Raw genomic sequence first — 20,044 nt, 5'->3', positions numbered from 1 at the left:
AAGTACAAAATCAATAGTCCCTCTCATCCACCCTCACCCTCTCCATTTTTTTATTAACACAACAAAAAGCATTTCTACAAGTCCGCACTCATGCAATTCTTGCAGAGCCAAGGCCACGCAGTGAGCGATCCCAATACCCTGAGCCTTGTTGCTGGACAAGAAGATTCTTGGCAGGCATAAGCAAGGTCAATTGTCTTGTTATGCTTCTGTAATTTCCCATGTTTTCGTGCAGAGAATGATCTCTGCCAAGGCTGTAGTTTCCCACGGTGTTTTTACAAATACAGTATTACAAAATACACAAATGCAATTTTACAAATACAAGAACAAACAAGTTATAAACATTAGCTTTGTAAACAGTAGTAACCTCTAGACTCACCAATTAGAGCTCAGTATCCAAGGTTGCTCAGCTTTCCCCTTGAGTCAGCTACATCCACCTGCTAAACATGCACAGAGTTACCCACATGAATTCAAGCTAAATAGATTAGCCTAAAGAGAAAGAGGTTCAGTATCGCAGCAAAAACCTGGACATTTCTCAGCTTTGCAGAGCCTAACATTTACTCCCAACACAACCCTTTCTTCTACCCATTCCCCAAGAACTATTCACACACCAAACCCGACGTTCATTTTCTCCTGCTCCACAGCTCCCTGCTGTGCTAAAAGACTTGCTAGTGTAGCTGAAAAAGGGACCTGTTCTTTCTGTGTGCTGACCGGCAGCACAACCAGACTATCGCAAGGAAATCGCAGAACAATTTACAGCTTAGCTGACTTTTAAAGATTCAAGAGCTTGGCCCAACAGGAGCTAAGCTTGTCTGACTGTTCCAAAGCAAACACCATTACATTTATAAGGAAGCAACCTATCCAAGGACACTGTTATACCAAAGAAAGGCAGTGCAAAAAAGCAGACAATGCTTCAGATGGAGCAAACCTCTGAAGAGTCAATGACTTCAAAAGAAGTGATTATGCTGCTGGACAAGGTAGTGCCTTTGCCCTGAGCTTTCAAAGCAGATCAGCAAGATACATGCTTGCCTCAGTGCTGAAGTTCCAGCTGAATGCACTGTTATTCTCTCTACTTCCACCTACTTACCAGAAGCAGCTTCCTCAGTATGCTCGTCCGCAGTGCCACATCTTCTTTTGCTGCGTCAAACACAAGGCCAGGAAGTGCATCCAGTAAGTAAACTCCCCAAGAGGTGAAGGACAGGAACTAATAAGAAAAAAAATAATTACTAAAATAGTTGCACTGAAGTAAAACAGAAAACTGATGTCAAAGCTGGAAACACAGTGCTCCAATCCCAAATCTGCTTCATGCCTTTAGCCCTTCCATTACCACTCTGCAGCCCCACGCAGTAGCTCACTCTAAACTGTACATGCATTCTCACTAGCTCCCGGTCAGTGGTACAGAGGGAAGGGACTGGGGCTTGACAAGGTCTGGTTTGTTCTCATTATGGTGACGGCGTATTGAAGCTCTCCGGCTTCCAGGCACAAAGGGGAAAATACTGTGACACGCCCTGACAACAGGGGGTCACGCTGCCAGGCCACCAGCAGCACAGGCAGCCATGCAGGCAGAGACCCAGATCCTGACTACAGGCAGGTCGCATTGCCTGCACCACGACTAAGTGGCTTGGCGCCGTCTTTGGAAAGAAGGGGCGAGTCCAGACCATCCCTCCGCTCGTGGACTTAGGGAAGACGCCCCTGTTACTGCACAGAGACCTGCTCTCCTTCCAGGGAGGCTTAAGCTAAGCTGCAGCAATTTTAACAGGTGCCTAAAGGACAAGCTCACTCACTCCCTCACATTGATAGACAAGGACAAGACAAACACAAACCAAAACGTCCCAAAAAGGGAGACGGTCTCTGTGCAGCCACTGTCTGGGGAGTCACCCTACTCACCAAGCAAGAGAGGAGAGCCTCAGACCATGCCCAGGGCTGCATGGAAGCCGGAGAGCTTCAACAGGCCAAGGGCCAGATGCTGTGACACGCCCTGACAACAGGGGGTCAGGCTGGGTAGGCCACCAGCAGGCAGAGAGCTGCTGGGGCAGAGGAGAGGGACAGGGAAATGGCCCTCCCCTGCTTACAGGGTGGCCTGGGGGTCCAAGAGAGCTCTATTTCCCCCTCGGGTGCGGAGACGCTGGCTCTCACCCTCCTTACAGGGTTGCCACGCTCTCCGGGCAGCCAAAGGAGCAAGACGGCCAAAGGCCAAAACCAAGAGTAGCAAAGACCTGAGCCCTGCTTACAGGGAGGTCGCCCAGCACACAACGCTCCTCAGGGCCCCCCAAAGGTGCCATCATGCTCTTACGTGACCTCGCCCTGTGCCCACAGGGATTCCCTTTGCCCAGGGTGCCTTTCTCATGCCCCCTCTTCTGCCCGACGCCGCTCCTCACCTCGCCGTTACACACGCCACCTCTTCTCTCTTCTCTTGACATGCAGCCTCTTCTTTTTTGATCTTCCAAGGTCAGGCTACATGCAAAATTACACAAAAATAAAAGTTCTTTGCTTCTTCAAGAAAGAAATAAACCTTAAAATCCCTTAAAATGTGGCTATACATTTATAAATAACCAGGTCCCCTATTATAATCAATATCTTATAGATATGATGTTCAAGTGAGAAGATATGCACAAAATGACCATAATTCCAGTGATTTGTACTTCTGAAGCAATTTTCCAGGTTCCCCATGTAAACCCATCCGATAAATAGAGGTATTCTAATGGAAAAAAAGTTTCCCAAGTATCCACTCTAGTCTAAAGACAAGTTCTCTCAGTGTCAGCTTACCACAAATAAATGATTGAGTTTAGCTCATAAATGTCATCTGAAAGCAAATTTAAGATTGCTGCCTCCAATTTCCATACTAAAATGGCAAGTTCCATGTTAAAGGCCACTGCCTGACACACAGGAAGAACCTTCTCCCAGTTTCACAACAAAGCTTTGGCACACAAGTACTTCAATTAACTAGGCAAGGATCTAATTACACTCCTTATAGAAAGGCTGATAGATACATGGGTTTATGTATTTCATTTTACAGTAACCAAAACTTAAACCTACCCATACACCTCAGAAACCATCACTGTTAAATTTTGCTCTCAAACATTTTTCTACCACAGCTTCCTTAACACAGATTTGATTAAGCATCACTGGGAAGTGTTCATGATTTCAGTTTCTGTGACTACTACTAGTAGCTTAGAGCTCTGTGCTCTGGTATAAACTGAGTACAGACTCTGGGACAGTAACTCCTCCAACACAAAGCTGGCATGAAACAAGAGGATTAAGTCTTATAGTAGTGCTATTACCACAAGGGTGTTGAGAGGTTAAGACTGGTGATAAGTGACAACAGCTTTTATTTAATCATCCACTTCAATGGGGTAAAAAAAGTCAAAAAAGTACTCATGTAAAAATTGAAGACTTTAAGAGCAAAGTAGAGCATATTGCCAGGAGAGCACAGATAGAGCATGTTACATCCTAGGAAGCTCATGCATAGAAGCCCTGATCATTACACTGCCCTGATTGGCACCAGTACAGAACATTATTTAACAGGTACCACCCATCAGGTTCTGCTTTTTTCATTTAGCATTTGCACTTCTGTCTCTCCAGCTTTGCTAAATTCTTGTTCCAAGCATACAACCTGCTTTTTCCAGATGAAAACACACCAAACTCAAGCAAGTATAAAACCCAGCAACAAATTTCCACAATAACAACAAATACTCCTCTCCTGCAGCAGCCATCAAAATCCATACATCCTACATGTAGGCTTTCTAGAACATACTACACTTCATTGCATTGCCCTATGGGAGAAACTAGGCAGCCACTATGCAGACAGCTGACTCAAACATGTCTATGAAAAGCCATCACCCAACAGTTAGCATGACATCGCACAAAAAAACTAACTCAGCTCTCTAGCTTCAATAAAGACCTAGAAACACCAATTGATTAAGAACTCCAGTAGATATTACATACCCAAAATTGAAAGTAATCAAGAATTTAGAAAGATCATTCTGTAACCCATTAAAATTTCCCCTCTTTTCACCCTAAGGGAACTTCTCCATGCAGGGAGGAAAATGCCCACCCCCCAGAGATGAGCAAGTCTCTTAAAACATGATCATGAACTTTTCAAGTGAGATGTGGAGCAGTTAAGTATAAAAATTAAACCCTGTGTTTGTTTATTTTCTATTAGTCTGTGAGTGATTTAAAGGTTTTCTCCTGATGAAGAAAAGAGCAGCTCAGAAGCTGAATGCCAACAAAACTGCTCAGCTCCCCTCCATGGGTTAAGAAAGGATCAAATACCGAATTGGGTAAAAGTCTGACAAGTACTAAATCCAAGAAAATTGCTCTCTGCTTCTGACCATCTTGGCAGGGGAAAAAAAAAAAAAAAAAAAAAAGCTTTTTGTTATTTCTAATTTCTAATGACATGCACAGTTAGAACCAAATGTAACAAGAGCTAGTACTTGGTACTGTTTTCCTCTCTCTCCCCATAACTTAATAGGCTAATCCTCTAGCACTTGTTTCTAGAAGCTGAGAATACCATGCTGTGTGCAGGTTATGCTCACTTAGAGGGCACAAAGACTCAAAAATATCTCAGGAGCCCCAGTCCTATGAAGAACTCAGTTTTATGACTAACCCTGTGAACCTGGGCCAAAATCAATTCGATAGAAGGTCCAAGTTATCTAGAGCCAATGCAGAAGCACAAAATAGGCTATTGTAACAAGGACTAACTTTATACAACTGTACATATACAAATAATCACAAGACATACTTTTTAACTACATCATATACATATAACAAAGGGTCTCAATGCATTAAATCTAGCACCACTGCTGTATAGCCTTAAACATCTCTTCAGCAATGTAATCATTACCACCACACAGGTATACTTCCTTTCCATAAGGCATTCCTTCCCCAACCAGCATAGAAACAGGGTTAGACACAGCTGCAGCCTCCCAAACAAAATGATTCACTCACTGCCCTGAAGCAAAGTAACAGAAACCTCACCAGGCTGAATAAGATGGACCAACACCTGCATCACTGGTTCAACCAGCTCTGTCAGGCCTTGAACTCACCTGAGAGAGCAAACACCATGCTAAGACATCTTTTCCTAGCCAAACCCAGAAAGTGCACTATTGCGTAGCTGTGCACACACAATAGAACTTGTTCAGTTATTGAGACATGTAGGAAGTTTGATTAGTATCTGAATGTTTGCTTTTAATATCCTTGCAGCTCCTGCTTAGTCTTATTCTGAAGGGCTTTTAGCACCTGGTAGTTGTAGCAACTCTGAGGAGCACTAGAGCACACAAACACACAAACTAGCTTCCAAATGCATTTGAGACACATCAATAGAAGTTATGTTTGCAAATATACATAGAAACACTTAAACATGTTCAGCACACTGCTTTAAAAAGTAAAGTCTTATCAGTAAAAGTAGTAAGGCTCAACACTTACCTTGGTTTAGCTGCATTACAGATGACTGCTTGAGGCTGGCTGAAGCTCCTGGTAATGGATTTTGAATGGAGTTCGCTTTCTCCACCTCCTGTTTCAGAAGCCTCTTACTCTCTTTCGATGTACATCTTCCCATGTCTCTCCAATTAGCCAGTTAACTCAGTCAAACTGGGAGTTGTGTCAGCCTCAGCAAGACTCTCCCCACAAGCTTGATATGAAACATTGCAATTAAAAGCCATTTCCAAGTCCAATCACACATATAGCAGAGAAAGGGCACACCAGCCCCACATACTTTGCCTTGCAGTGGTACTTCTGGGGCAGCACTTCATGGCACTTGGAAAACAAACATAATTTGCTCCTTAGACTGCAGGCCTTTACCTGCAGCTCTTCACTGTAGTGCCTCAAACAGGTCTAAGGAGTTAGTTCATAACTCAGCAGCCAAATATTTTGCTCAAGGCAAAGAAATCCATGCAAAAGGCCCAGAGAAGCCCAGCTGTTCTCTGTGGATGAGGCAGTTGGTGAGGCAGAGCACACAGCACTCCCGGCTCCCTGGCAAGAGGCCCCTCTGGTGCCGCAGCACAGGCTCACCCTCAGAGCCGTATCCTCCACACTGCCCACAAACCTTGCAGGGATCTCCACAGCCCTCAGGAAACAAGAGCAGACCAGGCCACCTCTGGGCTCCCACAGCAGGAGAAGAGACCTCTGCCAGCCTAGGCCCAATTTCAAGGTACCCAAGAAGAGAAGGTCCAGCAGCAGCCAAGTCCAGCCAGGAGTCTATCAGGCTTGTGAACAAGCAGCAATCCAGTCCACAAATCACCATCAGGTCCAGCAATTGCCAAGCTGCTCTATAATCATATAGAAGATCAAGCCGGGCAGTCAGTCTGAAGTCCAGACTAACAATCTTCACAGGCAGGGACAGAGCTGAAGAGCAGCATTCCTCCAACAGAGTTCTAAAGAAAACTGAGGTACAGAGCTCGGTTTAAATAGGGCTCCTGGGTGTGGTCTGGTGCACAGGTGAGGCTGTTTAGGGTCATTAAGGCTTACTAATGCCCTCAGTGCCTTAACGAGGCACCTGAGAGCAATGGAAAATTCTAGTTCTATCCACAGGGCCCACAGAGTGAGGTGTGATTGCAGTGTTGTGATGGGGTTTTGTTCCATCTGTTAGCTGGTTGGTCTTCTTCCTCACCTAGCCCCAGAGACATTCTATCAAATGAATGTTCTGTGCATGAGAAGACGCAACCACTTCATTTGTGTGTGATTCAGTAAATCCTCTTGGAGACTTTATGATTCTGTTCAGTTCTGGGAGACTTTGGAAGAGTGGGTACATAAACACAACCCTCAGGAAGGCACACACCATTCTGAATGGGCAGTTCCTAATAGCCCCTGTACTGTTTATTTCACATTAATTTCACCCTACAATGAAGTAAGGTGTTCACTTTCCATTCAGATCTGAATAGAAATTTAAGACAGAATTTTTATTCTACCCATTCCTTACTAGTTTTAAACTGTTTTTGGTTACCTCTTAGATATTTATGGTCTTTTCTGTCCTGTTTTAAGCTGCTCTTGCCTATTTCTAATCTGCTTCAGGCTACCCATTTCTAACCTGGTCTTGCCCTTCATAGCTTGGTTTAACTCCTGTATGGTCATTTTTATCTTACTCTTCTCCGTTTCTAAACCTTTTTTAGATTCTTTTGGCAAATTGTAAACAATGGAGAGGCTTTTCCATCTTATTCTGCCCATTCCTTACTAGTTTTAAGCTGGTTTTGGCTCCTTCTTCAATATTTGTGGTCATTTCTGGCCTGTTTTAAGCTGCTCTTGCCTACTTCTAATGTGCTTCAGGCTATTTCTAACCTCTTGATGCCCATTTCTAATTCTTCTGAAGCCATTCTGGCAGTTTCCAAACCATTTTGGTCCATTTCCTACCCATTTCTAGCCTGGTCTTGCCCTTTCCTAACTTGGTTTAACTCCTGTATGGTCATTTTTATCTTATTTGTGTTTGTGTTTGGAATGATTTGGTTTTGTCAGACCTGGTTCTCAGGCTCCTCAGGAGCCCGGTTGCTTTGCTCTTGGGTCTGTGCATGTGATCCGGGCAGATGTGCTGCTCCGTCTGGGAGGTACTGTGCCTGTGTAGGTTATTCTCTGTTTGTTGGTGTCACAGCATGTGTAGTGTTTTGTGTGTGTGTGTTTGCCTTGGAGCTGCTCTACTCATGGTGTGTATTTGGGCCAGGTGCAGCATCTGTAGTGCAAGTCTGTGTGTATTATGATCAGAGGCAGATCTTGAGCATTTCCTTGGGATGGAGGTTACAGGTTCTGGGCTCAGCAATGGTCTCTAGACATAAAAGCTGTGTGGGTATTAACATAGTAGTTGTTTAGCAACTCGGTGATAATTTGGCCAGTGTTTTTGTTCAGATCTCTGCTCTGAAGCAGTTGTCAACGTGATGAAAGCAGGCTTGAAGCAAGGCTCTGTGGCAGAGATGCAGAGCAGCCGGCAGACACTCTTGCAGCCCCGACAGTGATCCCATAAGGATGACATGACAATGATCGGCAGGGCTGGAAGGGGGGGGGGGTGGCGGGCGTTTCGGCGGCTGGCGCCGCTCGCTGTTGCCATCTTGTGTCCAGGTTAGGTACTGCAGCCCTGCCTCCGCGCATGAGCCGTGGTGCTCCCTGTCCCCGGAAGTGGCTGGTGTCACGTGGTGCCCGCCGGTTTCCGGCGGGCTGTAGCAAGCGCGGCTCCATGCGGCCGCAGTCTGGTGGCCGCCCGCCGGCTCCGGTCCCTCCGCGCCGTTTCGGTGTGGCAGGCGCAGCCCCCGGGAGCAGCATGGCGGCGGGCAGGGTCCGGGTCCAGGTCCGGGTCCCGGCAGCAGCAGGTGAGAGCCGAGCCCACCGCGGGGCCGGGCTTACCGGGGAGGGGAGCGGGCCCGGCCGCCCGGCCGTGCCTTGGACGTGCGCAGAGGGGCCTCTCCTGCCTGCTGGCCGCTCGGCACGGGAAGCCTCTCGGTGCTCGGTACTGAGGGGAGTGAAGGCACGGGGGGGGGGGGGGGGGGGGTTACCTGGAGGTCCGTAATTCACACTGTACCTGCACTGGGAGGGAAAGGGGCCAGGGTTGAAATAGCTGTTTCTAAAGCAGCCAAGGCGTTCCCTGCTTGTTTTCTCTGATCTAATCTTGTGCTTAGTTGGGAAATTAGACTGTTGACTGTAGCTTTAAGGTGCTGAAGGATCTGGAGACTGGGATTCTCGGAGAAATGAGAAGGGGGAAGGGTGCATTGCCCTCCTTTTGTTCTGCACACAGACCTTGCTGGGCTGAGCCCTGGGGGAGGCCAGCTCATCCCAGCCTTTCTGTTAAGGACTTCAGTTGCTGCTGTTGCTCTCCTGCTTTCGCCCGTCTTTGGACAACTGCTTAGCTCCAGTAAAGCCATCAGGCTTCTTCATAAATGCTTCTTATTCCAGATGCAGAGGCAGCTCAAGCACAGGCCCTCGCTAATGGCTGCAGTGGCTGCGGCTGTTGGGTTTCATAGGTAAGAATTTTTGTAGGGGATTGTCTCTCCTGTGAAATGCTTGCATGGGATTTGTCCATAAAAAAATCCCTCACTGTTCTCTTTTCTCCACTGCTTGGCTGTGAGAGCAGGAAGCAGCAGAATCCGTGGCAGAGATAGATAAAGAAGAGCACGGGGAAGAAGCAAGCCCAGATGGCAGGGAGAAAGAGAACCAGCAGTATCCAGGTCAGGCAGAAACTGCCCCTCCCAGAGCAGAGTCCCAACAGCTGAGAAGCTGGAGCATCATGCCCAGGGAATGGATCTTGCATGTTGGCTGTCTGAGAAGCTGCACAGTGAGAAACGGTCGCTAGGTTCAGGTAAGCCTCAGTAAGACTAATTCTAAACAATTAACAGGCATTTCCATTTTACTTCATCCCATTCCTGACTAGTTCTAAGCTATTTTTGGTTACTTAAGTATTTATGGTCATTTCTGGCCTGTTTTAAGCTGCTCTTGCCTATTTCTAATGTGCTTCAGGCTATTTCTAACCTCTTGATGCCCATTTCTAATTCTTCTGAAGCCATTCTGGCAGTTTCCAAACCATTTTGGTCCATTTCCTACCCATTTCTAGCCTGGTCTTCCCCTTCATAGCTTGGTTTAACTCCTGTATGGTCATTTTTATCTTACTCTTCTGCATTTCTAAACCTTTTTTAGATTCTTTTGGCACATTGTAAACAATGGAGAGGCTTTTCCATCTTATTCTGCCCAGTCCTTACTAGTTTTAAGCTGGTTTTGGCTACTTCTTTAGTATTTGTGGTCATTTCTGGCCTGTTTTAAGCTGCTCTTGCCTATTTCTAATGTGCTTCAGGCTATTTCTAACCTCTTGATGCCCATTTCTAATTCTTCTGAAGCCATTCTGGCAGTTTCCAAACCATTTTGGTCCATTTCCTACCCATTTCTAGCCTGGTTTTGCCGTTTCCTAGCTTGGTTTAACTCCTGTATGGTCATTTTTATCTTACTCTTCTCCGTTTCTAAACCTTTTTTAGATTCTTTTGGCACATTGTAAACAATGGAGAGGCTTTTCCATCTTATTCTGCCCAATCCTTACTAGATTTAAGCTGGTTTTGGCTCCTTCTTTAGTATTTGTGGTCATTTTTGGCCTGTTTTAAGCTGCTCTTGCCTATTTCTAATGTGCTTCAGGCTATTTCTAACCTCTTGATGCCCATTTCTAATTCTTCTGAAGCCATTCTGGCAGTTTCCAAACCATTTTGGTCCATTTCCTACCCATTTCTAGCCTGGTTTTGCCGTTTCCTAGCTTGGTTTAACTCCTGTATGGTCATTTTTATTTTACTCTTCTCCGTTTCTAAACCTTTTTTAGATTCTTTTGGCACATTGTAAACAATGGAGAGGCTTTTCCATCTTATTCTGCCCAATCCTTACTAGTTTTAAGCTGGTTTTGGCTCCTTCTTCAATATTTGTGGTCATTTCTGGGCTGTTTTAAGCTGCTCTTGCCTTTTTCTAATGTGCTTCAGGCTATTTCTAACCTCTTGATGCCCATTTCTAATTCTTCTGAAGCCATTCTGGCAGTTTCCAAACCATTTTGGTCCATTTCCTACCCATTTCTAGCCTGGTCTTGCCCTTCCTAGCTTGGTTTAACTCCTGTATGGTCATTTTTATCTTACTGTTCTGCATTTCTAAACCTTTTTTAGATTCTTTTGGCACATTGTAAACAATGGAGAGGCTTTTCCATCTTATTCTGCCCATTCCTTACTAGTTTTAAGCTGGTTTTGGCTACTTCTTTAGTATTTGTGGTCATTTTTGGCCTGTTTTAAGCTGCTCTTGCCTATTTCTAATGTGCTTCAGGCTATTTCTAACCTCTTGATGCCCATTTCTAATTCTTCTGAAGCCATTCTGGCAGTTTCCAAACCATTTTGGTCCATTTCCTACCCATTTCTAGCCTGGTTTTGCCGTTTCCTAGCTTGGTTTAACTCCTGTATGGTCATTTTTATCTTACTCTTCTCCGTTTCTAAACCTTTTTTAGATTCTTTTGGCACATTGTAAACAATGGAGAGGCTTTTCCATCTTATTCTGCCCAATCCTTACTAGATTTAAGCTGGTTTTGGCTCCTTCTTTAGTATTTGTGGTCATTTTTGGCCTGTTTTAAGCTGCTCTTGCCTATTTCTAATGTGCTTCAGGCTATTTCTAACCTCTTGATGCCCATTTCTAATTCTTCTGAAGCCATTCTGGCAGTTTCCAAACCATTTTGGTCCATTTCCTACCCATTTCTAGCCTGGTTTTGCCGTTTCCTAGCTTGGTTTAACTCCTGTATGGTCATTTTTATTTTACTCTTCTCCGTTTCTAAACCTTTTTTAGATTCTTTTGGCACATTGTAAACAATGGAGAGGCTTTTCCATCTTATTCTGCCCAATCCTTACTAGTTTTAAGCTGGTTTTGGCTCCTTCTTCAATATTTGTGGTCATTTCTGGGCTGTTTTAAGCTGCTCTTGCCTTTTTCTAATGTGCTTCAGGCTATTTCTAACCTCTTGATGCCCATTTCTAATTCTTCTGAAGCCATTCTGGCAGTTTCCAAACCATTTTGGTCCATTTCCTACCCATTTCTAGCCTGGTCTTGCCCTTCCTAGCTTGGTTTAACTCCTGTATGGTCATTTTTATCTTACTGTTCTGCATTTCTAAACCTTTTTTAGATTCTTTTGGCACATTGTAAACAATGGAGAGGCTTTTCCATCTTATTCTGCCCATTCCTTACTAGTTTTAAGCTGGTTTTGGCTACTTCTTTAGTATTTGTGGTCATTTTTGGCCTGTTTTAAGCTGCTCTTGCCTATTTCTAATGTGCTTCAGGCTATTTCTAACCTCTTGATGCCCATTTCTAATTCTTCTGAAGCCATTCTGGCAGTTTCCAAACCATTTTGGTCCATTTCCTACCCATTTCTAGCCTGGTTTTGCCGTTTCCTAGCTTGGTTTAACTCCTGTATGGTCATTTTTATTTTACTCTTCTCCGTTTCTAAACCTTTTTTAGATTCTTTTGGCACATTGTAAACAATGGAGAGGCTTTTCCATCTTATTCTGCCCAATCCTTACTAGTTTTAAGCTGGTTTTGGCTCCTTCTTCAATATTTGTGGTCATTTCTGGGCTGTTTTAAGCTGCTCTTGCCTTTTTCTAATGTGCTTCAGGCTATTTCTAACCTCTTGATGCCCATTTCTAATTCTTCTGAAGCCATTCTGGCAGTTTCCAAACCATTTTGGTCCATTTCCTACCCATTTCTAGCCTGGTCTTGCCCTTCCTAGCTTGGTTTAACTCCTGTATGGTCATTTTTATCTTACTGTTCTGCATTTCTAAACCTTTTTTAGATTCTTTTGGCACATTGTAAACAATGGAGAGGCTTTTCCATCTTATTCTGCCCATTCCTTACTAGTTTTAAGCTGGTTTTGGCTACTTCTTTAGTATTTGTGGTCATTTTTGGCCTGTTTTAAGCTGCTCTTGCCTATTTCTAATGTGCTTCAGGCTATTTCTAACCTCTTGATGCCCATTTCTAATTCTTCTGAAGCCATTCTGGCAGTTTCCAAACCATTTTGGTCCATTTCCTACCCATTTCTAGCCTGGTCTTGCCCTTCCTAGCTTGGTTTAACTCCTGTATGGTCATTTTTATCTTACTGTTCTGCATTTCTAAACCTTTTTTAGATTCTTTTGGCACATTGTAAACAATGGAGAGGCTTTTCCATCTTATTCTGCCCATTCCTTACTAGTTTTAAGCTGGTTTTGGCTACTTCTTTAGTATTTGTGGTCATTTTTGGCCTGTTTTAAGCTGCTCTTGCCTATTTCTAATGTGCTTCAGGCTATTTCTAACCTCTTGATGCCCATTTCTAATTCTTCTGAAGCCATTCTGGCAGTTTCCAAACCATTTTGGTCCATTTCCTACCCATTTCTAGCCTGGTTTTGCCGTTTCCTAGCTTGGTTTAACTCCTGTATGGTCATTTTTATCTTACTCTTCTCCGTTTCTAAACCTTTTTTAGATTCTTTTGGCACATTGTAAACAATGGAGAGGCTTTTCCATCTTATTCTGCCCAGTCCTTACTAGTTTTAAGCTGGTTTTGGCTCCTTCTTTAGTATTTGTGGTCATTTCTGGCCTGTTTTAAGCTGCTCTTGCCTATTTCTAATGTGCTTCAGGCTATTTCTAACCTCTTGATGCCCATTTCTAATTCTTCTGAAGCCATTCTGGCAGTTTCCAAACCATTTTGGTCCATTTCCTACCCATTTCTAGCCTGGTTTTGCCGTTTCCTAGCTTGGTTTAACTCCTGTATGGTCATTTTTATCTTACTCTTCTCCGTTTCTAAACCTTTTTTAGATTCTTTTGTCACATTGTAAACAATGGAGAGGCTTTTCCATCTTGTTCTGCCCATTCCTTACTAGTTTTAAACTGTTTCTTTGTTACTTCTATTTGTGGTAATTTCTGTCCTGTTTTAAGCTGCTCTTGGTTATTTGTAATCTTCTTTAGGCTATTTCTAACCTATTGATGCCCACTTGTTTCTCTTTTGAAGCCATTCTGGCTGTTTCCAAGCCCTTTTGGTCCATTTCTTGTCATGTGTTGTCCCCCCCAATACGGCATCTGCTTTTCCCCACCACGCCAATTTGTCTTCCCCCCCGCCACTCCCCCCTGTTCTTCTATCCCGTATCCCACTCTTCACCCCTTTCTCATCATCTATCCCTTTTAACCGCCATTATTCCCACACCCCCACCCCCCTTCTCTACCATCTGTCCCCCCTAACAGCCATTCTCCCCCCCTTCCCCACTATCTCTCCCATTTAAACCCCTTTCCTCCGTCATCACAACAGTCTTCCCGCCCACCAAAGCCCGAACTAACCTTCGTCCAGCAAGTCTCGATCTTTACCGCGCCGAGCTAAACCCTGCTGAGCTCCGTAACCGTGCACGTACAGAAAACAAAGCTGCGTTCCAGCCCTCACCGCTGTCTGCTCCTTCCCGGGCACTGCCATCGCTCCCTCACACAAAAGGACACCGCTGATTGGCCACCGGTCTCTAGGCGGGAAAACGGCCCCTCAGCCGTGCGGCCCGGGATTGGACGGCGCTGACCCTCCGCCCCGCCCCCCCGGGTGGCTTCAGCTCTGCTCGGCTCACTTCGGGTTAGCATAGCCTGCGTTAGTTTACCACGGCTGTGTGGTTTGGCCTAGCCTGGGGAAGCATAGCATAGCCTCCATCCAGCGTGAGATTAAGATGAGTGAGATTAGACCTGGGTGAGATTGACTGGGGGGAGACTGACCCTAGTCAGATTTGTCCTGGGTCAGATTTGTCCCTGGTCAGATTACCCCAGGGGTCAGATTAGCTCGAGTCAGGTTAGTCCGGGTCAGATTAGTCCGGGTCAGATTAGCCCGGTCAGATTAGCCCAGGTCGGATTATCCCGGGTCAGATTAGCTTGGGTGACCCGGTTTGGATCATCCCGGGTCATTTAGCTCAGATAAGAGACAGGTGAGATTAGACGGGTGAGATTATCCTAGCCTCCTTAACTTAGTTTAGTCTGAGTTACCTCGAGTTAGTCTTGGTTAACCTGGATTAGCCTATCCTCAGTTAGCCTGGGTTAGATGAGCCTGGATTAGATGGGGTTAGCCTACCCTATCATAGGGCGGGGTATATGGGAGGACAATACTGGGGTTTTGGGGATATGGAGTCCCTACATGGGGGTCTGTGGGGGGATTTGGGGGTCTGGAGTCCCTGCATGGGGGTCTATGGGTGTATTTGGGGGTCTGGAGTCCCTACATGGGGGTCTGGGGGGATTTGGGGGTCTGAAGTCCCAGTATGGGGGTCTGTGGGGGGATTTGGAGTCCCTGTATGGGGGTCTATGGAGGGATTTGGGGGTCTGGAGTCTCTCCGTGGTGTTTTGTAGGGGTGTGGAGACCCCTTATGGGGTGTATGGGGGGAATACGGGGGGATATGGGGTTCTGGAGTCCCTAGATGACGTGTGGGGCAATAGGGGGGGGATACGGGGTTCTGTGGGGCTTTATGAGGGGTATCTGGAGTTCTGCATTCCCATTATGGGGTTCTGTGGGGGCCCTGCGAGCCCCGAGAGGAGGGAACGGGACGGGAACGGAGCTTCCGGCCGCGCCGCGCTCGTCAGGGCCATCTTGGAACAAAAAATGGCGGCAGCGCAGGCGCGGTGCGGCCGTTACCACGGCAACGCGGACGCCATGAGGGGTGAGGTGCCGTACTCAGGCTAGCACCTCACCAAGATGGCCGCCCCGTAGTGCCGTACGTCAAAATGGCGTCTCACTAATTTGGCCTGTCCCGGCGCCCGTACTCAAGATGGCGCCTATCAAGTGGCATCAGTGCACCCCCCCCCCGTGCCCGCCCCTGTCTCCCCTCTCCCCATGGCGGCGCAGAGCCGCGCTCCCCCCCAGCCGCCTCCCTCCCCTCTCCTCACGGCTCCTGCTCCCGCACCTCTCTCTGCACCTCCTCCATGGCCGCCCTATGGCGGCGGGCGGGGCGGGGAGGGGCGGGAGGGGGCAGGAGGAGGAAGGGAACCGAGTGGTTCCGGGAGGAGCCGACACCTCCCATTGCCCCCCCCGCCGGGCACGGCTCAGCCCGGCACGGCACGGCTCGGCTCGGCCCAGGGTAGAACCGGGGCACCGAGGGGGTCTGGGGCAGGCCGGCAGCCGGAGGGGGGCAGTCGCGGGGGGGCGGCGCTGCTGTCCCGGCCTGCAGCGGGGACCGTGTCCCCCTTCCCATCCCTCCTGCCGGAGGCACTCGTGTTCCCCGCGGCCGCTCCGGGTCACGGTCTCCACGGCAACAGCTGCTGCCGCCGCTCCGGGTCACGGTCTCCACGGCAACAGCTGCTGCCGCCGCTCCGGGTCACGGTCTCCACGGCAACAGCTGCTGCCGCCGCTGCTGCACGGACTCGGCATCCACCTCCTGCACGGCGCCACCACCGTGGTCTTTGGGGTACGGACAAACGGGGGGGGGGGGGAGAGACACTGGGGGTGCTGCGACCCATGGAGAGCCGCAGAAACAGTTTGCCAGGGCTTCCCCAAGGTGCTCGATTGTTTTGTTCTGTGTGCAGGATGTTTCTCATCACACCCCAAAGCTTTTCCAGGAGTCAAACGCATCGGTTTCCCTCTCTTCCCCCAAGAAAGGGGAAGTTTGTGGCCGGTTGCAATGATAGCACCTGGAGTGGTGCTGCCCTGAAACAGGATGAAATGGCTGCATCCTTCCGGGAGGCTGCCTCCGAAAGCAGAATTGCCCTGTGAGCTGGAGAGGTGCCCCTGCAGTGAGGGCCCGTGCCCAGGGAGGCATGGGGAGCTGGGGACTTGGCACTTTCCTGCCTATCATAGAGGACTGTGATGTACGATGGTAATGAATGCATCTTTATTTATAGATATGATACTATGAAATAGCTTTATTATCCCTTGCTAAAAATGCTTCCTTTTTTGCTTTCTTAGCAGTCAGTGCAAAAATTCAAGTTAATATCATAATATCATGGTAAAAGCTGCAAGCTCTGAAGTGGTACAGGCTGGCAGGAAGCTCCCAGTGTATGGTTTGGTGTGAGCAGCACCGATGTATTAGGTTTGGCATAGTAGTACATGGGTTTTTTTTCTTGTTTTTAGTGGCCATCTATGCTTAACTTGTTAACAATTTATGTTCATATGTACGAGGAGGAGGAACATAAAGATGATGTAAGGATAGACAGGTTTGTAAAACCAGCCATTTCTTCAAGGGACGGCTGCTGCAGCAATACCCTGCTTGCACGATGCCCTATATGAGTGTCTGTTTTGAGCGAGTTTTACACGTGACCTGCACCCTGATCATGCGTTCTTTTTAGGCTGCACACCCGCCTATCAGCCTCATCAGCGTTGATGCTGTGGACCCACATCAGTGGTTTCTTGAGCTTTGAGAAAAACCCAGTTCTTGTTCTTAGATAAATACAAGAACCCTTCTGTTTCAGAGCAGCGTGCAGCCATGTGCACACTGTGTGTGCCAGAACAGACCCTTTCAAGAGCTCCAGAAGACTTTTTTAGCCTCTTTCTTTCATCTGCAAGACCAAAAAGGAAAGAGAGGTTTCTGCAACTGGGAAGCAGGAGAAGAGAGTGGAGGTATGTCTGGTAATCGTAGCACATGCTTCTCTGACCTTGCCGAGAGAGGAAATCCATTTACTCTCTGCTTTCATCGATTGGTCTGTAATTTGCCTGTAGTTATCCTCCCCATTTCTACATTTTACAGAATCATGGAATGGTTCATGTTGGAAGGGACCTTAAAGCTCATCCAGCTCCAACCCCTGCCACAGGCAGGCAGGGACACCTCACACTAGAGCAGGTTGCTCCAAGCCCCTGTGTCCAACCTGGACTTGAACACTGCCAGGGATGGGGCAGCCACAGCTTCTCTGTGCACCCTGTGCCAGCGCCTCAGCACCCTCACGGGGAACAGCTTCTGCCTAAGAGCTCAGCTCAGTTTCCCCTCGGGCAGGTTCAAGCCATTCCCCTTGGCCTGTCCCTACAGGCCCTTGTCCCAAGCCCCTCTCCAGGTTTCCTGCAGCCCCTTTAGGCACTGGAGCTGCTCTCAGGTCTCCCCTTCAGGAGCCTTCTCTTGTCCAGGCTGCCCCAGCCCAGCTCTCTCAGCCTGGCTCCAGAGCATAGCTGCTCCAGCCCTCGCAGCAGCTCCATGGTTTCCTCTGGCTCGCTTGAGCAGCTCCACGTCCCTCTTGAGCTGGGGCTGAAGATGTGGATGCAGGACTTTGTTTCCTCTTACATTGGCATAATGCAGAGTGACACTTTAACAGCTGGACAGATGTAGATTCTCCTACCTGGGGCCAGTAAATGAGAGCAAAACCACATCCTCTGCTTGAACAAGGAAGAAATTATTTTGTTCACCTTGTTTACGTGCTTAATTCAAGAAGTTTTTTCCCTTCCAGTCAATTACATTCACGTAATTGAAAACATTGTCCCAGGAAATCTCAGCTTGGTTTGCTTTCCTGCTCGGAGACCATTGCGCTGCTTTTTGCTTAAACAGCAATTGCTTTGCTTGCAGGCTGTTTTGCAGCAGCTCTATGGCTATGGGGAATTACCAGTGTTTTTCTAATCATCCTGTTGGATGTTGTGACAATGCAGGTCCCCGGTTTCCTCTTGACATTTGGGTACTGCCAGCAGAGTTTGCAGCCCTTGGTGTTGTCTTTGTTGAATTAGGACCTGCACTGCTGAGGAGAAGGCAAGGCCTGGAGGGAGGGAGGGAGAACCAGGAACAGGTCAGCCCCAGTATTTTTCTGTAATGAGGGTGGTAAAGCACTGGCAGAGGTTGGCCAGAGAGGTGGTGGATGCCCCATCCCTGGGGACATTCAAGGCCAGGCTGGATGTGGTTCTGAGCACCCTGATGGAGTTGAAGATGTCCCTGCTCATGGCAGGGGAGGTTAGACCAGATGACCTTTAAAGGTTCCTTCCAACCAAAACCATCCTGTGCTCATATGATTAGAACCCCAGGGAATGCAGGCATTTCCCTACAGCTGCTGAGGGTCTCTTTAGAAGCCCAAGGCCACAGTTACCCTTCTTTCTTAGGGAAGGGCTTCCCGTCCTCACGCTCTTTGGTGTGTCTGGTGGCATTGTGCCCATGCCGAAGCTTGTCTTTGGCACCTTGAGCTAAAGTGCTTCACTGACATGAGGTTAAATTCATCTGGAGGAGCCTGTTTTAATGCAGCCAGGGAGGGGAAACTGGCTTATTATTTGCAGTACTGAGCTCTGTTCAGCAGGTGGGTCACGGTAAATGTTTGCTGCCACAAGTACCAGTACCAGTGCGAGTAACACCCAGCTCTGGGCAAATGCACCTTGATTTCAACCTATTTGAACTGGTCACTTACCAGCATAGCAAGTATCACATCCTGCAGGCAAAGCTGCTCAGGTGCAGCTGATGGATCCCTGAGCCCAGCAGGAGGCCTGAGGCTGCTTTTCCATTTACCTCTAAGAGCAATGACATTGGAACCACGGCAGGACGTAGAGCTTTCGTGTGCATAACCCCAAATGTATCTGCCTTTCCTAGCCTGCCAGGCAGGCAGCGTTAGTGCCGCTTTCTAGCTCACTAAAGGGTATTATCTGCTCAACATTTTCCAGTGACAAGACTTCACCTGTACCGTAGCTGATGGTGGGCTCACAGACCAGAACACACACAGCCTATTGCACAGATCGGCTTTCCTGGCAGCCCCGGGCAGCACTTGCAGGGACAGAGGTGTGTACTTAGCCCCTGATTCCAAGAAGATGCCGTAACATGGCTGTTTCTAACTCATTTATGCCCACTTCTAAACTGTTTTATTTGCTATTTCTAAATTCTTTCTGCCATTTCTAACCCGTGTTTGGTCACTTCTAACCCTTTTAAAGCCATTTCTTAAAATTTCCCTCTTTTTTTGGCCCTTTTCTCACTCTGTTTAAGCCACTTTTTTATTTCTCTAACCCATTTTTTCCCATTTGTCAGCAGCTTTAAGCCTTTTTTGACGATTTCTAACACAATTGTGGCCACTTCTAACTAGATTTAAACCCATTTTTAGCCATTTGCAACCCTTATATGTCCAATTCTAACCTGGTTTAAGCCATTTTGTCCATTTCTAAACTATTTTTTCTTCTAACCATTTTTTTTTGCCACTTCAAACACATTTTTGCCCATTTCTGAGCCTGGTTTAAGCCATTTTTCCCCCATTTCTACCCTATTTTAAGCCATTTTAGTCTATTTCAAAACAATTCATGGCCATTTCTATCCCAGTTTTGCCCATTTCTTACCAGTTTTAAGCCGTTTTTGGCAATTTCTAACCCATCTTTCCCATTTCTAACCCCTTTAAAGCTTTTTTGGGGGCTATTTCTGACCTGTCTGTGGCTGTTTCTGTCCCATATTTATCCACATCTTCCGCATTGTAGGCCATTTTTGCCCACTTCTAACCCATTTTTACCCATTTCTTGATTGTTTTAATCCATTTTGGGCCACTTGTGTTCCACTTTGGACCATTTGTAAGGTGTTTTGAACCATTTTTTTCATTTTCTAACCCATGTTTGCCCATTTCTTATCTCATTTTAGGTATGGGACGCCTAAAAATAGTTACTGAAAGAGACTAAAAGACAAGGACAGCTGGAAAAAAACATGAATGAAAAAGGAAATAAAATGTG

The 20,044-nt window shown here is 46.9% G+C and overlaps 2 long non-coding RNA genes across 5 annotated transcripts; one reads left to right on the top strand and one right to left on the bottom strand.

The window, feature by feature from the left end:
* Positions 1–215: 215 nt before the first annotated feature.
* On the bottom strand, positions 216–6,000 carry LOC117438385 (uncharacterized). Of its 2 annotated transcripts, XR_004550733.1 has the most exons (5): positions 5,422–6,000; positions 2,376–2,451; positions 1,085–1,201; positions 377–437; positions 216–251 (listed from the first exon to the last, which is right to left on the bottom strand). It is a non-coding gene; the product is annotated as an uncharacterized lncRNA (long non-coding RNA). The 2 variants fall into 2 exon arrangements; XR_004550732.1 differs by lacking the exon at positions 216–251 and having other exon boundaries at positions 275–437.
* Positions 6,001–15,525: 9,525 nt separating this feature from the next.
* LOC117438386 (uncharacterized) lies at positions 15,526–20,016 on the top strand. Of its 3 annotated transcripts, none has more exons than XR_004550735.1 (4): positions 15,526–15,854; positions 16,855–17,002; positions 19,004–19,118; positions 19,956–20,016. It is a non-coding gene; the product is annotated as an uncharacterized lncRNA (long non-coding RNA). The 3 variants fall into 3 exon arrangements; XR_004550736.1 differs by having other exon boundaries at positions 15,527–15,854; positions 16,860–17,002; XR_004550734.1 differs by lacking the exon at positions 15,526–15,854 and having other exon boundaries at positions 15,875–17,002.
* The last annotated feature ends 28 nt before the right edge of the window (positions 20,017–20,044 follow it).

The sequence above is a fragment of the Melopsittacus undulatus genome, unplaced genomic scaffold, assembly GCF_012275295.1.
Source record: "Melopsittacus undulatus isolate bMelUnd1 unplaced genomic scaffold, bMelUnd1.mat.Z mat_scaffold_198_arrow_ctg1, whole genome shotgun sequence".
NCBI lineage: Eukaryota > Metazoa > Chordata > Aves > Psittaciformes > Psittaculidae > Melopsittacus > Melopsittacus undulatus.
Note: the sequence above shows the minus strand (reverse complement) of the source record. Positions and strands in the feature narration are given on the sequence as shown.